The sequence below is a fragment of the Stenella coeruleoalba genome (genome assembly GCF_951394435.1).
Source record: "Stenella coeruleoalba genome assembly, chromosome: X".
In the NCBI taxonomy this organism is placed as follows: Eukaryota; Metazoa; Chordata; class Mammalia; order Artiodactyla; family Delphinidae; genus Stenella; species Stenella coeruleoalba.
Genome location: NC_137152.1, coordinates 67,594,133 through 67,618,925, shown reverse-complemented (window position 1 = coordinate 67,618,925; position 24,793 = coordinate 67,594,133).

Below are 24,793 nucleotides of genomic sequence, written 5' to 3'. Positions count from 1 at the left end.
CTTTATTTCTTTCATTCTTTCTACTTCTACTAATTTTTTCTTTCTACTTTTTTCTCCCTTTTATTCTGAGCCGTGTGGATGAAAGGCTCATGGTCCTGCAGCCAGGATTCAGTGCTGTGCCTCTGAGGTGGGAGAGGCAACTTCAGGACACTGGTCCACAAGAGCCCTCCCAGCTCCACATAGTATCAAACAGCGAAAATCTCCCAGAGATCTCCATCTCAACACCAGCACCCAGCTTCACTCAACAACGAGCAAGCTACAGTGCTGGACACCCTATGCCAAACAACTAGCAAGACAGGAACACAAGCCCACCCACTAGCAGAGAGTCTGCCTAAAATCATAATAAGTCCACAGACACCCCAAAACACACCACAAGACGTGGACATGCCCACCAGAAAGACAAGATCCAGCCTCATACACCAGAACACAGGCACAAGTCCCCTCCACCAGGAAACCTAAACAACGTACTGAAGCAACATTAGCCACTGGGGACAGACACCAAAAACAGCGGGAACTACGAACCTGCAGCCTGCAAAAAGGAGACCCCAAACACAGTAAGATAAGCAAAATGAGAAGAGAGATAAACACACAGCAGATGAAGGAGCAAGATAAAAACCCAGCAGACCTAACAAATGAAGAGGAAATAGGCAGTCTACCTGAAAAAGATTTCAGAATAATGATAGTAAAGATGATCCAAAATCTTGGAAATACAATAGACAAAATGCAAGAAACATTTAACAAGGACCTAGAAGAACTAAAGATGAAACAAGCAACGATGAACAGCACAATAAATGAAATTAAAAATATTCTAGAAGGGATCAATAGCACAATAATTGAGGCAGAAGAACGGATAGTGACCTGGAAGATAAAATAGTGGAAATAACTACTGCAGAGCAGAATAAAGAAAACAAAAGGAAAAGAACTGAGGACAGTCTCAGAGACCTCTGGGACAATATTAAACACACGAATATTCGAATTAATGGGGTTCCAGAAGAAGAGAAAAAGAAAGTGACTGAGAAAAGATTTGAAGACATTATACTTGAAAACTTCCCTAATATGGGAAAGGAAATAGTTAATCAAGTCCAGGAAGCACAGAGAGCCCCATACAGGATTAATCCAAGGAGAAATACGCCAAGACACATATTAGTAAAACTGTCAAAAATTAAATACAAAGAAAACATATTACAAGCAGCAAGGGAAACAAAAACAAATAACACACAAAGGAATCCCCATAAGGTTAACAGCTCATTTTTCAGCAGAAACTCTGCAAGCCAGAAGGGACTGGCAGGACATATTTAGAGTGATGAAGGAGAAAAACCTACAACCAAGATTACACTACCCAGCAAGGATCTCATTCAGATTTGATGGAGAAATGAAAAGCTTTACAGACAAGGAAAAGCTGAGAGAGTTCAGAACCCCAAACCACCTTTACAAGAAATGCTAAAGGAACTGCTCTAGGCAAGAAACACAAGAGAAGGAAAAGACCTACAATAACGAACCCAAAACAATTAAGAAAACAGGAATAGGAACATACATATCGATAATTACCTTAAATGTAAATGGACTAAATGCTCCCATCAAAAGACACAGACTGGCTGAATGGATACAAAAAAAAGACCCATATATATGCAGTCTACAAGAGACCCACTTCAGTCCTAGAGACACATGCAGACTGAAAGTGAGGAGATGGAAAAAGATATTCCATGCAAATGGAAACCAAAAGAAAGCTGGAGGAGCAATTCTCATATCAGACAAAATAAACTTTAAAATGAAAACTATTAGAAGAGACAAAGAGGCACACTACATAATGATCAAGGGATTGATCCAAGAAGAAGATATAACAATTGTAAACACTTATGCACCCAACATACCAGCACCTGAATACATAAGGCAAATACTAACAGCCATAAAAGGGGAAATCAAGAGTAACAGAGTCATAGTAGGAGACTTTAACACCTCACTTTCACCCATGGACAGATCATCCAAAATGAAAATAAATAAGGAAACACAAGCTTTAAATGATACATTAAAAAAGATGGACTTAATTCATATTTATAGGACATTCCTTCCAAAAACAAGAGAATACACATTCTCCTAAAGTGCTCATGGAACATTCTCCAGGATAGATCATATCTTGGGTCACAAATCAAGCCTTGGTAAATTTAAGAAAACAGAAATTGTATCAAGTATCTTTTCCGAACACAACGCTATGAGACTAGATATCAATTACAGGAAAAGATCTGTAAAAAATACAAACAGATGGAGGCTAAACAATACACTACTTAATAACGAAATGATCACTGAAGAAATCAAAGAGGAAATCAAAAAGTACCTAGATACATATGACAATGGAGACAGGATGACCCAAAACCTATGGGATGCAGCAAAAGCAGTTCTAAGAGGGAAGTTTATATCAATAAAATCCTACATTAAGAAACAGGAAACATCTCGAATAAACAACCTAACCTTGCACCTAAAGCTATTAGAGAAAGAAGAAAAAAACCCCAAAGTTAGCAGAGGGAAAGAAATCATAAATATCAGATCAGAAATAAACGAAAAAGAAATGAAGGAAATGACAGCAAAGATCAATAAAACTAAAAGCTGGTTCTCTGAGAAGATAAAAAAAGGGACAAACCATTAGCCAGACACATCAAGAAAAAAAGGGAGAAGACTCAAATCAATAGAATTAGAAATGAAAAAGAAGTAACAAGTGACACTGCAGAAATAAAAAAGATCATGAGAGATTACTAGAAGCAACTCTATGCCAATAAAATGGACAACCTGGAAGAAATTCTTAGAAATGCACAACCTGCCAAGACTGAATCAGGAAGATATAGAAAATATGAACAGACCAATCATAAGCACTGAAATTGAAACTGTGATTAAAAATCTTCCAACAAACAAAAGCCCAGGACCAGATGGATTCACAGACTAATTCTACGAAATATTCAGAGAACAGCTAACATCTATCCTTCTCAAACTCTTCCAAAATATAAGAGAGGGAGGAACACTCCCAAACTCATTCTACGAGGCCACCATCACCCTGATACCAAAACCAGACAAGGATGTAACAAAGAAAGAAAACTACAGGCCAATAACACTGATGAACATAGATGCAAAAATCCTCAACAAAATACTAGCAAACAGAATCCAACAGCACATTAAACGGATCATACACCGTGAACAAGTGGGATTTATTCCAGGATTGCAAGAATTCTTCAATATACGCAAATCAATCAACCTGATATACCATAGTAATAAATTGAAGCAAAATAACCATATGATCATCTCAATAGGTGCAGAGAAAACTTTCGACAAAATCCAACACCCATTTATGATAAAAACCCTGCAGAAAGTAGGCATAGAGGAAACATTCCTCAACATAATAAAGGCCATACATGACAAACCCACAGCCAACATCATCCTCAATGGTGAAAAACTGAAAGCATTTCCACTAAGATCAGGAACAAGACAAGGTTGACCACTCCCACCACTCTTATTCAACATAGCTTTGGAAGTTTTAGCCACAGCAATCAGAGAAAAAAGGAAAGAAAAGGAATCCAAATCGGAAAAGAAGTAAAGCTGTCGCTGTTTGCAGATGACATGATACTATACATAGAGAATCCTAAAGATGCTACCAGAAAACTAGTAGAGCTAATCAATGAAATTGGTAAAGTAGCAGGGTACAAAATTAATGCACAGAAATCTCTGGCATTCCTATACACTAATGATGAAAACTCTGAAAGTGAAATCAAGAAAACACTCCCATTTACCATTGCAACAAAAAGAATAAAATATCTAGGAATAAACCTACCTAAGGAGACAAAAGACCTGTATGCAGAAAATTATAAGACACTGATGAAAGGAATTAAAGATGATATAAATAGATGGAGAGATATACCATGTTCTTGGGTTTGAAGAATCAACATTGTGAAAATGACTCTACTACCCAAAGCAATCTACAGATTCAATGCAATCCCTATCAAACTACCACTGGCATTTTTCACAGAACTAGAAGAAAAAATTTCACAATTTGTATGGAAACACAAAGACCCAGAACAGCCAAAGCAATCTTGAGAATAAAAAACGGAGCTGGAGGAATCAGGCTCCCTGACTTCATACTATACTACAAAGCTACAGTAATCAAGACAGTACGGTACTGGCACAAAAACAGAAAGACAGATCAATGGAACAGGATAGAAAGCCTAGTGATAAACCCACACACATATGGTCACCTTATCTTTGATAAAGGAGGCAGGAATGTACAGGGGAGAAAGGACAGCCTCTTCAATAAGTGGTGCTGGGAAAACTGGAGAGATACATGTAAAAGCATGATATTAGATCACTCCCTAACACCATACACAAAAATAAGCTCAAAATGGATTAAAGACTTAAATGTAAGGCCAGAAACTATCAAGCTCTTAGAGGAAAACATAGGCAGAACACTCCATGACATAAATCACAGCAAGATCCTTTTTGACCCACCTCCTAGAGAAATGGAAATAAAAACAAAAATAAACAAATGGGACCTAATGAAACTTAAAACTTCTGCACAGCAAAGGAAACCACAAACAAGACCAAAAGACAACCCTCAGAATGGGAGAAAATATTTGCAAATGAAGCTACTGACAAAGGATTAATCTCCAAAATTTACAAGCAGCTCATGCAGCTCAATAACAAAAAAGCAAACAACCCAATCCAAAAATGGGCAGAAGACCTAAATAGACATTTCTCCAAGGAAGATATAAGACTGCCAACAAACAGCTGAAAGAATGCTCAATGTCACTAATGATTAGAGAAATGCAAATCAAAACTACAATGAGATATCATCTCACACCAGTCAGAATGGCCAACATCAAAAAATCTACAAAAAATAAATGCTGCAGAGGGTGTGGCGAAAAGGGAACACTCTTGCACTGTTGGTGGGAATGTAAATTGATACAGCCACTGTGGACAACAGTACGGAGGTTCTTTAAAACACTACAAATAGAATTACCATATGACACAGCAATCCCCCTACTGGGCATATACCCTGATAAAACCATAAGTCAAAAAGAGTCATGTACCAAAATGTTCATTGCAGGTCTGTTTACAATAGCCCATAGATGGAGACAACCTAAGTGTCCATCATCGGATGAATGGATAAAGAAGATGTGGCACATATATTCAATGGAATATTACTCAGCCATAAAAAGAAATGAAATTGAGCTATTTGTAATGAGGTGGATAGACCTAGAGTCTGTCATACAGAGCGAAGTAAGTCAGAAACGGACAGAAAAATACCGTATGCTAACACGTATATATGGAATTTAAGAAAAAAAAAATGTCAAGAACATAGGGGTAAGACAGGAATAAAGACACAGACCTACTAGAGAATGGAGTTGAGGATATGGGGAGGGGGAAGGGTAAGCTGTGACAAATCAAGAGAGAGGCATGGACATATATACACTACCAAACGTAAGGTAGATAGCTAGTGGGAAGCAGCCGCATAGCACAGGGAGATCAGCTCGGTGCTTTGTGATTGCCTGGCGGGGTGGGATAGGGAGGGTGGGAGTGAGAGAGATGCAACAGGGCAGAGATATGGGAACATATGTACATATATAACTGATTCATTTTGTTGTAAAGCAGAATCTAACACACCATTTTAGAGTAATTGTACTCCAATAAAGATGTTAAAAAAATACACAAGGTCATGAGAGATTACCAGAAGCAACTCTAGGCCAATAAAATGGACAACCTAGTAGAAATGCACAAATTCTTAAAAATGCACAACGTGCCAAGACTGAATCAGGAAGAAATACAAAATATGAACAGACCAATCACAAGCATTGAAATTGAAACTGTGATTAAAAATCTTCCAACAAACGAAAGCCCAGGACCAGATGGCTTCACAGGCGAATTCTAAAAAACATTTAGAGAAGAGCTAACACCTATCCTTTTCAAACCCTTCCAAAATATAGCAGAGGCAGGAACACTCCGAAATTCATTCTACGAGGCTAACATCACCCTGATACCAAAACCAGACAAGGATGTCACAAAGAAAGAAAACTACAGGCAAATATCACTGATGAACATAGATGCAAAAATCCTCAACAAAATACTAGCAAACAGAATCCAACAGCACATTAAACGGATCATACACCATGATCAAATGGGGTTTATTCTAGGAATGCAAGGATTTTGCAATATATGCAAATAAATCAACGTGATACACCATATTAACAAATTGAAGGAGAAAAACCATATGATCATCTCAATAGGTGCAGCGAAAACTTTCGACAAAATTCAACACCCATTTATGATAAAAACCCTGCAGAAAGTAGGCATAGAGGGAACGTTCCTCAACACAATAAAGGCCATATATGACAAGCCCACAGCCAACATCATCCTCAATGGTGAAAAACTGAAAGCATTTCCACTAAGATCAGGAACAAGACAAGGTTGCCCACTCTCACCACTCTTATTCAACACAGTTTTGGAAGTTTTAGCCACAGCAATCAGAGAAGAAAAGGAAATAAAAGGAATCCAAATCAGAAAAGAAGTAAAGCTGTCACTGTTTGCAGATGACATGATACTATACATAGAGAATCCTAAACATGCTACCAGAAAACTAGTAGAGCTAATCAATGAATTTGGTAAAGTAGCAGGATACAAAATTAATGCACAAAAATCTCTGGCATTCCTATACAGTAATGAAGAAAAATCTGAAAGTGAAATCAAGAAGACACTCCCATTTACCATTGCAATAAAAAGAATAAAATACCTAGGAATAAAACTACCTAAGGAGACAAAAGACCTATATGCAGAAAATTATAAGACACTGATGAAAGAAATTAAAAATGATATAAATAGATGGAGAGATATACCATGTTCTTGGATTGGAAGAATCAACATTGTGAAAATGACTCTACGACCCAAAGCAATCTACAGATTCAACGCAATCCCTATCAAACTACCACTGGCATTTTTCACAGAACTAGAAGAAAAAATTTCACAATTTGTATGGAAACACAAAAGACCCAGAATACGCAAAGCAATCTTCAGAATGAAAAATGGAGCAGGAGGAATCAGGCTCCCTGACTTCAGACTATACTACAAAGCTACAGTAATCAAGACAGTACAGTACTGGCACAAAAACAGAAAGATACATCAATGGAACAGGATAGAAAGCCCAGGGATAAACCCACGCACATATGGTCACCTTATGTTTGATAAAGGACGCAGGAATGTACAGTGGAGAAAGGACAGCCTCTCAATAAGTGGTGCTGGCAAAACTAGACAGGTACATGTAAAAGTATGAGATTAGATCACTCCCTAACACCATACACAGAAATAAGCTCAAAATGGATTAAAGACCTTAATGTAAGGCCAGAAACTATCAAGCTCTTAGAGGAAAGAATAGGCAGAACACTCCATGACATAAATCACAGCAAGATCCTTTTTGACCCACCTCCTAGAGAAATGGAAATAAAACAAAAATAAACAAATGGGACCTAATGAAACTTAGAAGGTTTTGCACAGCAAAGGAGACCATAAACAAGACCAAAAGACAACCCTCAGAATGGGAGAAAATATTTGCAAATGAAGCAACTGACAAAGGATTAATTTCCAAAATTTACAAGCAGCTCATGCAGCTCAATAACAACAAAAAAACCAACCCAATCCAAAAATGGGCAGAAGACCTAAATAGACATTTCTCCAAAGAAGATATACAGACTGCCTACAAACACATGAAAGAATGCTCAACATCATTAATCATTAGAGAAATGCAAATCAAAACTACAATGAGATATCATCTCACAGCAGTCAGAATGGCCATCATCAAAAAATCTAGAAACAATAAATGCTGGAGAGGGTGTGGAGAAAAGGGAACACTCTTGCACTGCTGGTGGGAATGTGAATTGGTATAGCCACTATGGAGAACAGTATGGAGGTTCCTTAAAAAACTACAAATAGAACTACCATATGACCCAGCAATCCCACTACTGGGCATATACCCTGAGAAAACCATAATTCAAAAAGAGTCATGTACCAAAATGTTCATTGCAGCTCTATTTACAATAGCCCAGAGATAGAAACTACCTAAGTGTCCATCATCGGATGAATGGATAAAGAAGATGTGGCACATATATACAATGGAATATTACTCAGCCATAAAAAGAAATAAAATTGAGCTATTTGTAATGAGGTGGATAGATCTAGAGTCTGTCATACAGAGTGAAGTAAGTAAGAAGAGAAAGACAAATACCGTATGCTAACACATATATATGGAATTTAAGAAAAATAAAATGTCATGAAGAACCTAGTGGTAAGACAGGAATAAAGACACAGACCTACTAGAGAATGGAGTTGAGGATATGGGGAGGGGGAAGGGTAAGCTGTGACAAAGTGAGAGAGAGGCATGGACATACATACACTACCAAACTTAAGGTAGATAGCTAGTGGGATGCAGCCGCATAGCACAGGGAGATCAGCTCGGTGCTTTGTGACCAACTGGAGGGGTGGGATAGGGAGGGTGGGAGGGAGGGAGACGCAAGAGGGAAGAGATATGGGAACATATGTATATGTATAACTGATTCACTTTGTTATAAAGCAGAAACTAACACACCATTGTAAAGCAATTATACTCCAATAAAGATGTAAAAATAAATAAATAAATAAAATAAAAGAGGATAACTTCTTTGTTTATACATTATTATATATTATTCCATAGGTTTAATCTTGGAATAAGCCAGATTTATGCCTCAAACAGGTCTCTCACCTGAAATTTGTTATGGTATGAAGCACCAAGCTTATGAAATACGAACATGGTGTAATTTATTAATGGTCATGAAAAGTCTACAAATAAACCCAAAATCTATTAGAGAAACATTTGTTCGCTTATTTGACATAAAAACTGTCAAATCATGAAAGTTCTTATTTTTCCCTTAGCCGTGAACTGACATTTTTGCTAAAAACAAAACCAAAATAGTACCACCTGGGCAAAATTATGAAACCTGTTACTTGTACTATAAACACAAGGCTTCTTTCTATGATAGTTATCCACTATCACCCAGTGTTTTTCTAAAATAATATTTATAAAATATTTGAATAGCAGTTTTATTACTTCTAGTCTAACAACACTATGGGGACACATGATGATCAAATGCAATCCCAAACTGAAATAACGGGGTGCTCGGGAGACATTCTGCAAGAAAAGATATTTTTTTTCCCAATGACATCAAACTTACCTAATGTTAAGATGTAAAAATATACGTGGTACTATGGACTGAATGTTTATAGTATCCCCCCAGTTTCCTATGTTGATGTACTAACCCCTATTGTGGTGGTATTAGGAGGTGGGGCTTTTGCGAAGTGATTAAGTTCAGAAGATGTCACAAGGGTGGAGCCCCCCCATAATGAGATTAGTGTCTTTATACGAAAAGGAAGAGACATGAGAACTCTCCCCACCTCCCCTGCAGCATGCACAAAGAAGATGTCATGAGAGCACGCAGCTTGATGGTGGCAGTATGCAACCCAGGAAGAGAGCCCTCATCAACAACCAAATCTGCTGGCACCATGATCTTGGACTTCCCAGCCTCCAGAACTGTGAGAAATAAATACCTGTTGTTTAAACCAGCCAGTCTGGGGTATTTTGTTATAGCAGCTGGAGCTGACTAAGAAAAATGGTGTGACTCCAAAGTAAGATTAATTTTCCTGCAGCTTTTAGAAATCTGTCTCTTTCATAAACCATGCTTATTATTAGGTACAGTATGACCTTTGCTACCTAAAACTTTTAGGTACCTAGAGGAGTTCTAAAACGCGGGTAGGGGGGAAAGAAACAAGACCTCATGTTGTAGAATCTCTTGTGGCTAAGAAGCTGTCCCTGAACATCCAGTAACCGACAAAAGGGAAAAGAACCAAAGAGCTGAGTATTACAGGCAAGCGTATTCCAATTGGCTAGTTGTGTTTATAAAAGGCTAGATTTATTATACAAAAGCCAAAAAGTGGAAAAAGTAACAAGAAATGTAAGAGATAAGAAAGAATAAAAGCAGAATAAAAGATAGTAGCAGAGGCACACACCATGGCTGGGAAAGAAAGAGAATCAGCAATGAAGTTAAAAATGCAACAGCTCTACAACCTGGTAGTGGTACCTGTTCTATGCCTTAATATAATGTCCCTGAAAATATAAAGGATCCCTGAAGACAGGGTGTTCTGTGTTTATGGAGCACTTACTATGTGCCAGGTGCTTTACATCCACTGAGTTTTTTAATCTTTACAAAAATTCAATATTGGGGATTTAGGATGGTTTTGGCTAAAGTTTTCGAATCCCCAACTTAAACAGGCTTCAACAATGACAAACATTATTCTCTCATGTAATAGGAAGTCTAGAAGTAGACAGAACTTTAGGATTGATTTGGTGACTTATCAAAAACCCAGGTTCTTCCATCTCTCTGCTCTGTTGCCTATATTTAAAATGCCATTTGAAATGGTGCATAGGATCTGGTCTTTTCTTGGAAATTAAATATCAAGGAATACTAAGAGGAAGTAGTGACCTATAGCGCATCTGTAAAAGTGAAATTATCTGAAGATAAATGTGATGACAAAATAATACTTCTGCTCTAATACATTAGTAACAGGAAAGGGATAAATAATGTTTTCTGAATGCCTACTACTATGCATCAGAAAGTATCTTATGTTAATGGTGCAGGAAACATACAGAATATTTTCAATGGGGCAGACAAGGAAAAGGACACAAGTAACAGCAGTGACCTTTGGAGGGCAGAAAAACCCTTGGAAAAAGGCTGCCTTCAGTTTATTGAGCATGTGACACTGCCCACAAAGCTAAGAAGTTGCATATATTTTATTTCAAAAAAAGAAAATGACACCAGAAATGTTTTCAAGATAGCGTATCCTAAGGCTATTTCTGCGTTCAATACCATTCACTATCTATATAGCATCTTCATTAAGAATAACAGCTATAGCATATTAAAATCGGCAAAGTTAAACAATGAAGATACCGAATGATGATGAATAGGTTTAAGATGGATGGGAAGTACATGGTACACTTGAGCTCTAATCTTCATCAAAATTAAAGTTCTGGCACTTAAAAGGCCAATCTTAAATTAGACAGAATAAATAACTGCCCACCTCAGTGTGGCTTGGATAGGTATGGTTTTTACTGTATTATTAAATTATAGAACATTAATTAATGTTAAAGCATTTCAAGCACCTAGTACTTTAATTATGATGTATGAAAGAACAAAATTATTTTGGAATTTATGAACACTCAATAATTGTGATGTAATTGTTACTGAGTAACACTTGAAAGTGTCAAAAGTTTACCTTAGATACATAAAAATGTAAGTAGAAAATTAAAAATAAAAACAGGGAATGTAGCAGTTACGTAAACATTTTTTTAAAAATCCTCCAGAAATAGTAACACAGATTGGCATAATTCAACTTTAGTAAGTTTATGGTAATCAGGGTCAGACAAATACTAACTTATTGTCAAAATCAGTAACTAAATTTTAAAAAACACCTAACAGCTCCCTTTCACAATACATATTTACAAACGTGTGCTATCTATAGCAAAGAAATTAGGCTATATCTACCTTGTAGTGATGTGAGAAAGGAATATTGAGAGCATTCTATTTACTTGAGAAGATAGTAATACTCCAGTAAGAGATGATTTTCAAGATGTTGTCCATTTAGAATTCAGTTGCTGCTAAATTTCAAAATAGGATTAAGTAAACTATACAGGAAATGAAATGAATCTTTCTAAAATACGGCTTTATTCTCCTGGTTCAACAAACAAATAAACCATCTTAGTTTAACCTTCTCTATATACCCTCTGGGGTTAGCAGATATTTGGTGTTGTGCAAAACGTCCAAAAGACATGCCAAAAGGTCCTTGATATTTGGTCCTGTCCAAAACCATTTGGCACAAACCAAATATGTTCATGGACGTTTTAGATAGGACCAAATTTCAAGGACTTTTTGGTGTCGTCCAAATGTCTTATAAACCAAATGCCTTATGAACCAATGTCCTGTTAGGCTCTCTGGCTCTAGCCAAATTAATCTTCCTAGGCTGAAACATGTCAAGTACATTCCTTCCTCAGTGCCTTCACTCACTTCATTTTCCCTGCTAGAATGTCTTCACCTCTCCTGCACCTAACAGTGCCTGGCACGTAGCAGGTACTCAACAACTGTTTGTTGAATGAATACACTGCCTAAACTCTGTCCTTCCTTGAAGGTTTAGCTCAAGTCCTACTAGATCACTCATAGTCATCTCTCTGAGTTCATAAAGTTCTTATTTGTATGAAACACTAATCTGGAATTAAACAAACATAATGTTACATTATTATTTACCCGTTGAAATATATATAGCCTATTCTTCTACTAAAATGCAGGTTCCTTGTGAGTAGTCTTATGCCTCTTTGTATTCAAAGGGCTTTGCAGGACTAAGGATCTCAAAAAAAGTAATAAAATCATTCACAGGTTTAAATAAGGCAGTGTACATAGGTAATCTAGCAAGTTTTTCTATGTAACATTTACTGACTACCTATGTGCCAAGTATTTGTGAAGGCAGATGATAATTAAAAGTCCTAAAGCTGATCTGAAATTGTAAGACTGATTTAATGATCTTAATTTTTTGAGAATCCAATGAAAACTATGAATTATGGTCCCCCAAAATGTAGTTATTCTCAAAATTTTGCATATGCTTGCAGGCTCCACCATACTCTCTGAAGCATTTGGGGACCCAATTAAATCCAGGCCCACCACAACTAAAATTTATCACAAATGCATCCTATCCTGATACAAGTATAAATGCAATAGAGAATATTTCTCTTCTTACAAAAAATTCTCACAAGAATGTTCTAAGAATCAAATACTATAATACATGAAAATTTTATAAACTGTTTAGTGCTAGATAAATGGAAAGTAGTATTCTTATAACACATTTCTTGACTAAATTTCAAACTTCTGAAGACTATAGCTAAGTGGACAACAGAGCAAGCCTGATTATTTCTTACTAGAAACAATATTCTACTTTCAATGTGCCATGACAAAACTTCTTGGCCAAATTAATGTAGTGATTATTATACTAAATCAAATAAATACCTTAAAATATAATACTTTCTATCTAAATTGATGCATTTTTAGCTAGAATGGTCAATAATACCTTGCTTAAAGAATCCCGTAGGAAAAATTATTCCTTTATACCATAATTGCTTAAATATAGTTTTAAAAAGGCTTCATTTTTTGGAGGTCAAAAGATTCAGAAATGGGGGGAGTTGGAAAGGTATGAAAAGAAGTATTCCTTTCAGTGTGGGGCTGGTGCCTGAGGAGCTGTTCACAACGAAAATCTCATCACCACAGGGCTGTTTATGATTTGAGACCACGAGACTTGGGTAGGGAAGAGAGGAAAGTTACAGTCTTCCATCCCTGGTAGAAGAAAAAGTAGCTTACCCATCTCCAATCATCTCCAATTGCTCCCACTTTTTGCTCTTTCTTGTCCTCACCTCTTTCCCCCACCCTTTTTTTTTCAGCGACTATTTGTTCCAATTATTTTTCAATCCTTATTTTACCTCCATTTCCTACTTTTCTTTCTTTCTCCCTTTCCTTTGCTTAGCAGATCTGAAGGGCTAAGAGCTTGCCTTATCGGCAGGGGAGAGAAGACTGTGACTTACTGGGTGATTTCCTTTGTCCACCGAGCTAAAGTACAAATACTCCAGAGGAAACCAAACACAGGGGCATAACTATACAACTGATAAAGTTTAGCCTCTTCTGAAATATTAGGTAGGAGATGGGAAGAACAAAAATTGGCCTGAAAGATCAAGTACTGCTCCTGAGTAAACTAATGATTATTGAAACCAACATAAAATGGTAAAAGAGAGACTGGTTTCAAAATATAGTGCTGAGTTTCAGGCATACTACCTTCTTTGTACTAGAGTTTTAGTCTCAGAATGCAAAGGGACCTTAAAGGTCTTCTGGTCCAACCATTCCTCTGATGATAGAATCCCTTCTGTAACACACTATTAAGTGACCCTAAAGTTTATGTATGACCCCCTTTAGTAATGGGAAACTCCACTAATAGATCATTCCATCTTTTTACAGCTCTTTAAGAAAGTTCCTCCATAGACTGAACTGAAACACATATCCATATAATTTTCACGGCTCCTAGTTCCACTCCTTTGGGTCACGCAGCACAGGTCCAGCCACTCTTGCCAATGAAAGCATATTTTAATTCCCCATTATTAACTTCTGGAATGCACTCCTGTGTCTCCTTGTACTACTTCCAAGGGTAATAAATTTCTGACAATGGCAAGTGCTACTGAACTCATCTTCTGTTTTAACAGAGATATTACCATATCTTTTTTCTGAGTAAAACTGAAACAAGAAAAAGGTGCTAATGCTTCATTTTGTAGCTATCGTGTAACAGCTAATATTTCTCGACAGTAACATAAAACTCTTACACAAGGATGCCCTGTTTTAAAGTAATCACCAGTGAGTCACTAACAAGTCTGTATATATCATGGTGCTTATTTTCTTCAGAAAATGAGTGGGTGAATCATCTTTAAGAGAATAAACTATCATTAATCTACTGAGAACAGAGTCTATCAGCTACAGCATTATTTATTATACTGGTACATGAAAAGCAGATACCTTGCTGAAGTAGGGAATTTGAAAACTCTGCCTGTATTTTTTCATAAAACTCTTGAAAAAGATAGTGGTACTGAAGAACAAATAATCAAACTATGAAAACGTATCTGTACAATTTGGGCCTTCCATGTCAGCATTTCAAACAGTCTATTTCAAAGGACTGAAATACTGAGATCAAAAATAAAGAACTTGTGAAAAAGCTATAGGGGTAAAACAGCCACAAACTATAAAGCCTTTAGCATCTCAATCCTTAAAGGTTTGAGACTCTAGTATGCCTTAATTTACACTCTTATCAGTTAGGCTTTTATAGATGATCAATGAAAATCTCATTCCCACTCTACTAGAATTTTACCAATGGAATCCTTAAATCTGGGTTATTCTTAAAAGAAACTTAAGTCATGTTTCACAGGATAGTTTTTTAGTAAACAATCTCTGCAACAATCTCTGCATTCAAATTACACATAAATGGTATGGTAACCAAATAAACACATTATATTTTATACTTTTAAAAATGATTTGTGTTATTAAAAACATCATGAATAACCATCAAGGGTCTGAAAGAAATCAAAATAAGTCTAAGAAGAAACAAGGCTGTAAATATATACTCATTTTAATAAAAATTGATAATATAACACAACAAATTCCTATTCTACTTGCTTGAGACTAGTGATGTTCACTGCCATGAGAAACAGGTTATCAGCCCACTGGCATGAAGGAGGTGTGATTTAAATTGGGAACTGAAGGTCAAAAGAAATGTAGCATTATACTAGGTGCTGGGAATATAAAGATCCTTTTAAATACTGATAAAAACAGCAGCTAGAAATTACTGGACATTTGCTATAGCCTGGGCATAGCATTGTGCACAGCATAGATTATCTTTTAATATTTCCTAGTATAAAATGCTACAGAATAAGGTTTAGACAGGTTAAGTGATTTGACCAAAGTCATACAGCAGGTAGAGCAGGGAAACTCTCACACGAGCCCAAGGAGACTTGCATATGATTGCTCATAACAGTCTTATTTGTAACAGAAAAATGTGTGGGGGAAGTCACCACAACATCCATTAAAAGAATAGAGAAGTAAATGTGGTATATTCTTAGAGCAGAATACTACGCACAATGGAAAGGAATGAACTAGAGCTACACATACAAACATGAATAAATATCACAAACAATGCTTTGATAAAAACAAGATGCAGGAGAACATAAGCAGCATAAATAAAATTCATATAACGCTTAAAAACAAGCATAGCAATGTTAAATACAAAAGTGAGGAGAGTGGCTATGGGGAGTTCAGGAAGCAAGGGGAATGCAATCAGAGTTGGAAGGATACACAGGAGGCTTCAACTGCACTTGCAGTGTTCACTAATACCTCTTTGTACATTGGTAATATTTTACATTAAATTTAAAAAATCATAAAGTATTTTGGATCTGTTTCAATGGCTTTTGCTGCCTTCAAAATAAAATTCCAAAATAAAATAAAATAAAATTCCAACTTATCCTAGCATTCAAACACTCCACCATTTTCCTATTTCTAATCCAATTGTATCTTCTATAAGTAAACCCAAATTAACCTTTCTGATTTAGTCAGCCTGTCTTAAGTTCCTAGAACATATAACAATGTTAACCCAAAGCCATTGCTGACAAGCTAACTTCTTCATTCTTAGTAAACTAAATGCTACCATTCAAGTTCTGAGGGGCCTTATACTATCATAATATATGTTGGTTACTTCTTGAATTGCTAAGGATTTTTATATATATTACATGTTTTATTATTTAAATATATGCTGTCTTATATTATCCATTGCATGTGGATATGTCTTCCGTCAACAAAACAGTAAGCTCCTTTAGATCAGAAATGATGTTGTAGAATTTGTGCACACCTGTACTGTACTTGGTGTGTAATCAATACTATTTCAGCAGTCGAACGGAACTTGAGGCATTTTGTAGAGCTAGAATCCTCAGATAATTTAGGTTTTAATACAATAAGAAATTCCTAAATACAAGTTCATAACAGAGGTTCAGGACAAATCAAACACCCCATCGTGGAATGATGTTAAAGATACAGTCCTAAAAAAAGTAACTACATACCTCTATTTGATAAGGAAGCTGAAGTGTGATTACCATGATATAAAATCTGGTATAGGGCACAAATAAATATTTCCTTTACCAGTATAAGGTGCAGATTTTGGAGTTGGGGGTTATTTTTGTTTTTAAAGATGAGAAACCTCAATTGTTCAAAAGAAAAGCAAGTAAGAAGTATAATTTAACAACTCTGAGTCACAGGCAAAATCACAAAGAATACTCTCCTTAAGAAATATTATTTAGTTTATGTACTTTCTGAGAAATATAATGTAATTCTCATCTCTTTTACTCCTTATGTAATGCGTCTTTCTTCTCTGGCTAGATTTTCTCTTTTTTTCAGAAGTATGGAAATGATGTGTACCAGGGAGTGGGATGTGTTTGTGTGTATGTGTGTGTGTGTGTGTGTGTGTGTTGTATTTATTTTACATGAGGTTTTTTCTGATTCTTAGATCTGTGATTTGATGTATGTCATTATTTTTGGAAAATTCTATCATTATTTCTTCAAATATTTCTTCTGGACTGCAGAAATATTATCAAAAATATCAATAAAGGTTCAAACTTCAAATCACTAGAAGAGTCATTCTTTAAAGAAAATTTTTTCAAATGAAGTTTTGAAAAAAATGCATGTTAACATTACCCTTTTAATCAATTATTTTAAAATCTATAGTTATGATAAATTTCCCTCTAAATATATTTAAATATAAGTACCTAAACATAAAAAATTTAATCTTATAATTGCTTATATGGGTGTCACAGAAAGCACTCATTCATTCATTCAACAACCATTCAAGTGTCTACCGTATACTCTATCTCAAGAGCCTGAGAGACTTGAGATACAAATATGAATAAAACATGGTCCCTGGTTTTAAGGAAACTCTCAACTTAATGTGGGAGAAAAACACAAAAATAAATGCAATACATGGTTTTAAGCAGTATAACAGAAGTGTGTACAGTGGGGACACAGAGAAGGAATTGATCTATTCTATTTAGGGGGCAGAGATAAGGAACATATCCTCATTTTCAAGTATTTCAAAGAGATGGAAAATTTTACCTATAAAGGACATAAACTGCCCAGTCTATGAAGGCCTGGGATAATTTAGGATTTAACCATGTACTATTATGAACTATTACTTAATTAATATTTCTGCAACCAGGATACTTTGTTCTTAAGGGCAAGAAGTCTAAAAGTTATTCAAAGTTTTAACTCAGTCAACAAATACTTCCTGAAGAAACACTATGCTCCAGGCAGGTGCCCTCTTAGGCCATGAGGGGTATAAATATGCAAAGACATTGTTCTTGTCCTCAAGTATTGTATAATCTCTAGTGTGGGAGTCAGACAAATATATCACCAGTAAAGGATGATAAAAGTATATGATGGAGGACTTCCACTTATGGAAAGATGAAGTAGATATACTTTTTCCAATTCCATCTACTGAGTATAGCTCAAAAGCCTGGATATTATATAGAAAATAAGTACAGGAAGACTCTGGATGGTGCAGAGAAGATGGCAGACCAGTTAGAGACAACAGGACCTGAGGAATGACATGGCAGTGAGATCCCTGGATTTTCTTTTTGCCTCATATGTCTTAGACTGGGTGCTGGAGAAGCTAGCAACACAGAAATGGCAACCAGTGAAGACAAAGACCCAAGAAAAGCCTGCTCTCTCTAGCCAAAACACAAGGAAAGGGGCAGCCTAGCAAGACACAAAACTTTTATACAACAGCCACTCTACTATAGCCAAACACCACAGACAAAACTGAGGCCATAACCCCACCCACACAAGCAAAGCCTGAGGGGAGAGCCTACACTTCCCCTCTAGCTCGGCTGAAGTAAGGTATTCTAACACTCCCCATCCCACCAAGGTAGTGTTAAAGAAGGTAGAACTTTCATCTCTGCCAGGTGGTAATGAGCCCTGGCCCCCAAGATATTAGTGGAGACCATATAGGGAACATGAATATCCATCACCACCTGATGTTAATGAGGCAGACCCTCCCCTTCCCTGCTAAGGTGGTATCTGAGAAGGCCTAGTGGAGAGTCAGGATTTTCATTATCATCAAATGGTAACAAGGTCACTCCCCCCCACTGCCCCAACAGTGGTCATTAGTGGGGAGCACTAATGAGGTACTCCTACCTCTCCCAGCCAGGGTTGTAAAAGCAGAAGCCTATGGGAGACCTAAACTCCCACTCTTCTCCAGGAATAGCAAAGGGGCCCTCCTCTCCTTGGGTGTCAAGAGACTGAGCAGGGAACCTTGACTTCTACCCTCCACCTGGTAGTAACAAAGCAGCACTGCCCTTTCCTTTGCCAGAGTAGTGTTAGAGGAAGCAACTGAAACAGAAGTTTTGAATAAGATTATATTATAATATCAAAACATACAGATATTAATTGAAAACTACTCATTATAACAAGAACCAGGAAAATCTCAACTTGAGTTTAAAAGGACGATAGACAAATACCAACAATGAGATGACAGGGATGCTAGAATTATCTGACAAATATTTTAAAGCAACCACCATAAAAATGCTTAACAAGGAATTATAAACATATTTGAAGCAAATTAAAAAATAGAAAGTCACAGCAAGGAAACAAAGTCTTGGCAGAGAAATACAAGCTATAAAGAAAAACCAAGTGGGTAATTTAGAACTGAACAATACAATGACTGAAATAAAAAACTCAATGGATGAACTCAAAGAACCCAAAGAAGTTCATACCAAGACACATCATAGTTGAACCTCTGAAAACTAAAGAAAAAGAGAAACTGTTGAAAACAATGAAAGAGAAACAACATCTAAAGTATAGGGGGAAAATGATTCAAATAACAGCAGATTTCTTATCAGAAATCACAGAGTCCAGAAGGAAATGGCACAACATTTCTCAAGTGATGAAAGAAATGGACTGTTAACCTGTACTTCTATATCCAGACAAGATTTCCATCAGGAATGAAGAGGAAAGAAAACTAAAAGAATTTTTCACCAGCAGACCAACCCTAAAAGAATGGTTAAAGTAAGTTCTCTAAAGAGAAAGAAAATGATAAAAGAAGGAACCTTGGGACATCAGGAAGGAAGAAATAACAGTGGAAAGAGTAAAATTATGCATAACTACAAATAAAATAGCTATTCCTAGAAAAATCACTAAAAGAGTTATACAGAAGATACAGCCAAAGTACTACAGATAAATCAAAATGGAGTTATAAAACAGGTACAAAAAACCCATAGAAAAACCCAGGGAAAAGAAAACACAGTAATCAAAAGAAAGCAGGCTATATTAATATCAGGTAAAGACCAACTCAGGACAAAGAAAATTACCAGTGTCAGAGACATTTAAAACGATAAGAGGACTGTGATAGACTGAATAATACCTTACCCTCCTGCAAAGATTTAGATGTCCGAATGCCCAGAAGTTGTGAATATGTTCCCTTAGATAGTAAAAGGAACTCTGCAGATGTGATTAAGTTATAGATTTTGAGATAAAGAGATTATGGTAGCTTATCAGGGTGGTCCCGACGTAATCATGACTGCCCTTATAAGGATGTTGAGGGATTTTTGACTATAGAAGAGGAGTATTGAAGTAATGTATCATGTGAAAGACTTGACCAGCCACTGATGGGTTTCAATATGGAAGAAGAGGTCATGAGATATGGAATGCAGGTGGTATCTAGAAACTAGAAAAGGCAAGGAAATGGATTCCCCCCTAGAACCCCCAGAAGAAATTCAGGCCTGTCAACACCTTGATTTTAGCCCAGTGAAATTGATTTTGGACTTCTGACCCCCAGAACTGTAGGGTAATAAATTTGAGTCTGTGGTAATTTGCTACATCAGCAATAGGAAACTAATACAGCGGTCAATCCACCAATAACCAGTTTTTCAAAAAACTAAACATAATTACCAAAGAACACAGAAATCACACTTTTGGGCATTTATTCCAGTGAAATGAAAATTTATATCCACACAAAATTGTGTACATGCTTCTTCATAGTAGCTTTATTTGTAACAGACCCAAACTGGAAACTTGCATTTGGTTCTTGTATGTAGTGTGAGGAGCTTGGTGAAACCTCTCCCTCAAAGAGACATCTTTTAAACTAGTCAAATTAGCAAATTCTCTGGATATGGATCAAAGGGCTTAAAACAAATTGAGATGCTTCTTTCCACAAAATCTACAGAACATGGTAAGAAGAGTGGGAGACAGTTGCACTCAACTTAGAGCCTGTAGCCCTCTCCCCTAACCAGTGCTGTGTTATAGAAGAGCTATTCTAGAAAGCTCTCCAGCAGAGTGGTAACTCCCATCTTCCCCTGAGCTAAAAAGAGGTATTCTAGGTGGATTTGGCAATTGGTGAAAACTGGCAGATACCATACATACTGATTCCCCATCCCCAGATCCTGCTCCATGGAGAGGATTCAGGAAAGCAGCTGGTGAAAATTCCAGTTCCCTATTCCCTCATATCTCTATGCTGCTAAAGAGCTGTTCTGATACTCACAGTACCTGATTGGCACAGCATAAAATATCCACTGAATACAAGAAAAGGCAGTAAAGAAGGAAGAGAAGAACAAAAAAGACATGAGACATAGAAAATGAAAGCAAAATGGCAAAAATAAATCCAATCACATTAATAATTACATTAAATCTGAATGAGTTAAACAATTCAATCAAAAGACAAAGATTGTCAGATTTTATTAAAAAAACAAAATCCTGTCCAAAGGAAACACATTTCAGATTTAAAGATATATTTAGGTTAAAAGTAAAAGCATGGAAAAAGATATACCAGGAAAACAGCCACCATAATTTGACTTTGAGACAAAAATTGTTAATAGAGTTAAAGAGACATATTGTAATGATAAGAGGGTAAATCTATCAGAAACATATAACAAGTATAAACATATATGCACCTAACAACAGAGCCACAAAATACTTGAAACAAAAACTGACAGAAAACACAGAAAGGAAAAGCAGAACAAACAGAAAACAAAGAACAAAGAAAACAGAGGGGAAAAATAGACAATGTAATAATAATAGTTAGAAAATTCAATACCTCATTTTAATAATGAATTCAACTAGGCAGAAAGTCAGCAATATAGAAGATTTGAACAACAATATAAACTAAGTAGACCTGACAGACTTCCACAGCACGCTTCCACCCAACAACAGCAGAATATACATTCTTATTAAGTGCATATGGAACATTCTTCAGGATAGACCATACAGTAGGACAGGTCTCAAAAGATTTAAAATTGTACAAACAAAGCATGGTCTCTGACCACAACAAAATTAAATTAGAAATTAACAATAAAAAGATCTGGAAAATTCACCAGTATGTGAAAAATAATTAAAATACAAAATACTCCTAAATACCAATAGGCCAAAGAAAAAAAAGTCACAAGTAAAATTAGAAAATACTTTTGAGTTGAATGAAATGAAACAAAATAAAAACAAAAGACACCAAAACTTATGGTGTAGTGAAAGCAGGGCTGAAAGGGAAATTTATACATAGCTGTAAATGCTAAAAAAAAAACCCCTCAAATTAATAATTTAATAATTTACCTTAGGAAAATAGAAAAGCAAACTTAACCCCAAAGCAAGCACAAGGAAGGAAAGAGTGAAGATTAGAGTGGAAATAAATGAAATACAGGAAAGAAAATCAACCCAGAAAATCAAAACAACCAAAAGTCATTTCTTTGAAATGATCAAGAAAATTGACAACCCTTTTGATAAGGTAACAAAGAAAAAATAGAAAAAAAAGGCTCAAATTATGAAAATTAGTAATGAAAGAGAGGATATCACATACTGACCTTACAGAAATAAAAAACATTTTAAGTTAATACTATGAACAACTATACAGCAAAAAATTAGATAACTTGGAAGAAATGAACAAATTCCTAGAAAGACACAAATTACCAAAAGGATGAAAGAAGAATGGAAAATCTGAATATGTAACCAGTAAAGAGATTTAATTAATAATCAAAAATCTTCCTATAAGGAAAGCCCAGGCACAGACTGCTTCATGGGTAAATTCCACCTAAAGTTTAAAGAAGAATTAAAACTAATCTTTCAAAAACTTTTTCCAAAAAATAGCAGAGGAGGCAACACTTCCCCTCTCATTCTATAAGGCTAGTACTGCCCTGGCACCAAAACCAAAGACGTCATAAGAAAACTACAGACCAATACTGTTTATAGATATAGATTAAAAATACTCAATGAAATAATAGAAACTGAATAAAGACACATATAAAAATAACTATGTATTGACCAAGTGGGATATATTAACATATCAAGAATGCAAGGTTAGTCTAACATACGAAAATTAATCAATGTAATATACCATATTAATAAAATAATGGACAATACATACATGACCATATCAGTAGACATAGAAAAAGCATTTGACAAATACTAGTACTCTTCCATGTTTTAAAAAAAAAAACTCTCAACAAACTAGGAATAGAAAAGAACTTCCTTAACCTGGTGAAGGGGGCCTACAAAAAATCCCACAGCTAACATATTTCATGATGAATAGCTGAAAGCTTTCCCCCTATGATCAGGAACAAGAACAGAATGTCCGTTGTCACTACTTCTATTCAACATTGTACTGGACGTTCCAGTCAGGGCAATTAGACAATAAAAAGAAATAAAAGGCATGCAGTTTAGAAAAGAAGTAAAACTACCTCTATTTACATATGACATGATCTTGTATGTAGAAAATCCTAAGGAATACACTCACTCACACACACGTACATGCGTGCACTCAACTATTCAAGCTAATAAACGAATTCAGCAATGTTGCAAGGTACACAGGATATAAATCAATATACCAAAATATATTTTATTCCTATTTGCCAGTAAGGAATACTCTGAAAATGAAATTACAAAAACAATTTCATTAACAAGAACATTAAGAAGAATAAAATAGGAATAAATGTAATGCAAGGCTAAATTTGCAAGTCTTGCAAGACTTGCAAAATAAGTGTAAGACTTTTAGACTGAAAACTACAAAATATTGTCGAACAACATCAAAGACCTAAATCAATTGAAAGACATCCCAAGTTCATGGATTGTTAGACTTAGCATTGTTTAGCATTGTCAAGATAGCAATACACCCCAAAGTGATCTACTGATTCAAGAGAGTTATTATCAAAATTCCAGATGCCCTTTTTTTAAATTGGCAAGCTGTTTCTAATATTCATATGGAAATGCAAGGAACCTAGAAAAGTCAAACATCTTGAGAAAAAAGATCAAAATTGGTATTCTCATCAAAGGAAAAATTTTTTTTCTATTTCTTTAATTTTGTATCTAAATGAGATGATAGGTGTTCACTAAACTTACTGTGATAATCATTTCATGATGTAAGTCAAATCATTCTGTACAACTTAAACTTATGCAGTGCTGTATGCCAATTATATCTCAATAAAACTGGAAGAAAAAATCCTGTCAAGGTCACTAATGAAAGACAAGAAAGAGTAAGGAAATATTCCAGATTAAGCAGATCAAAGAGATATGATAAGGAAACATAATGCATGATCCTAGATTTGGATCCTGGCCTAGAAAGGAAAAGGAGACATTGTGCAGTGGGTGAAATTTGAATGGCATCTGTGGATTGGATGATAGTGTTGTATCAGTGTTAACATCCTGATTGGGAGGCTTGCACAAAGGTTATAGAACCGTATACTTCTTTTTGAGGAAATACACAGTGAAATATTTAGGGGTGAAATAGCAACATGTCTGCAACTTGCTCTCAGACTGATCAGAAAAGGAATAATTATAATAGAGGAGAAAGGGAGAAAATGTCAAAAGTTAACAACTGTAGAATCTGATTTAAGGAGATGAGTTCTTTGTACTCTTCTTGCAACTTTTCTGTAAATGTGAAATTATTTCACAATAAATTATACTAAAAAAAGGACCAAGTTAGAGCACTCACATTTTCCCATTTCAAACTTAATAAAAAGCTACAGCAATGAAGACAGTGCAATACTGGCATAAAGACAGAAATATAGATCAATGGAATAGAATTAATTGAGAGTCCAAAAATAAACCTTACATTTAGGGTCAACTAGTTCTTGACAAATGTGCCAAGACAA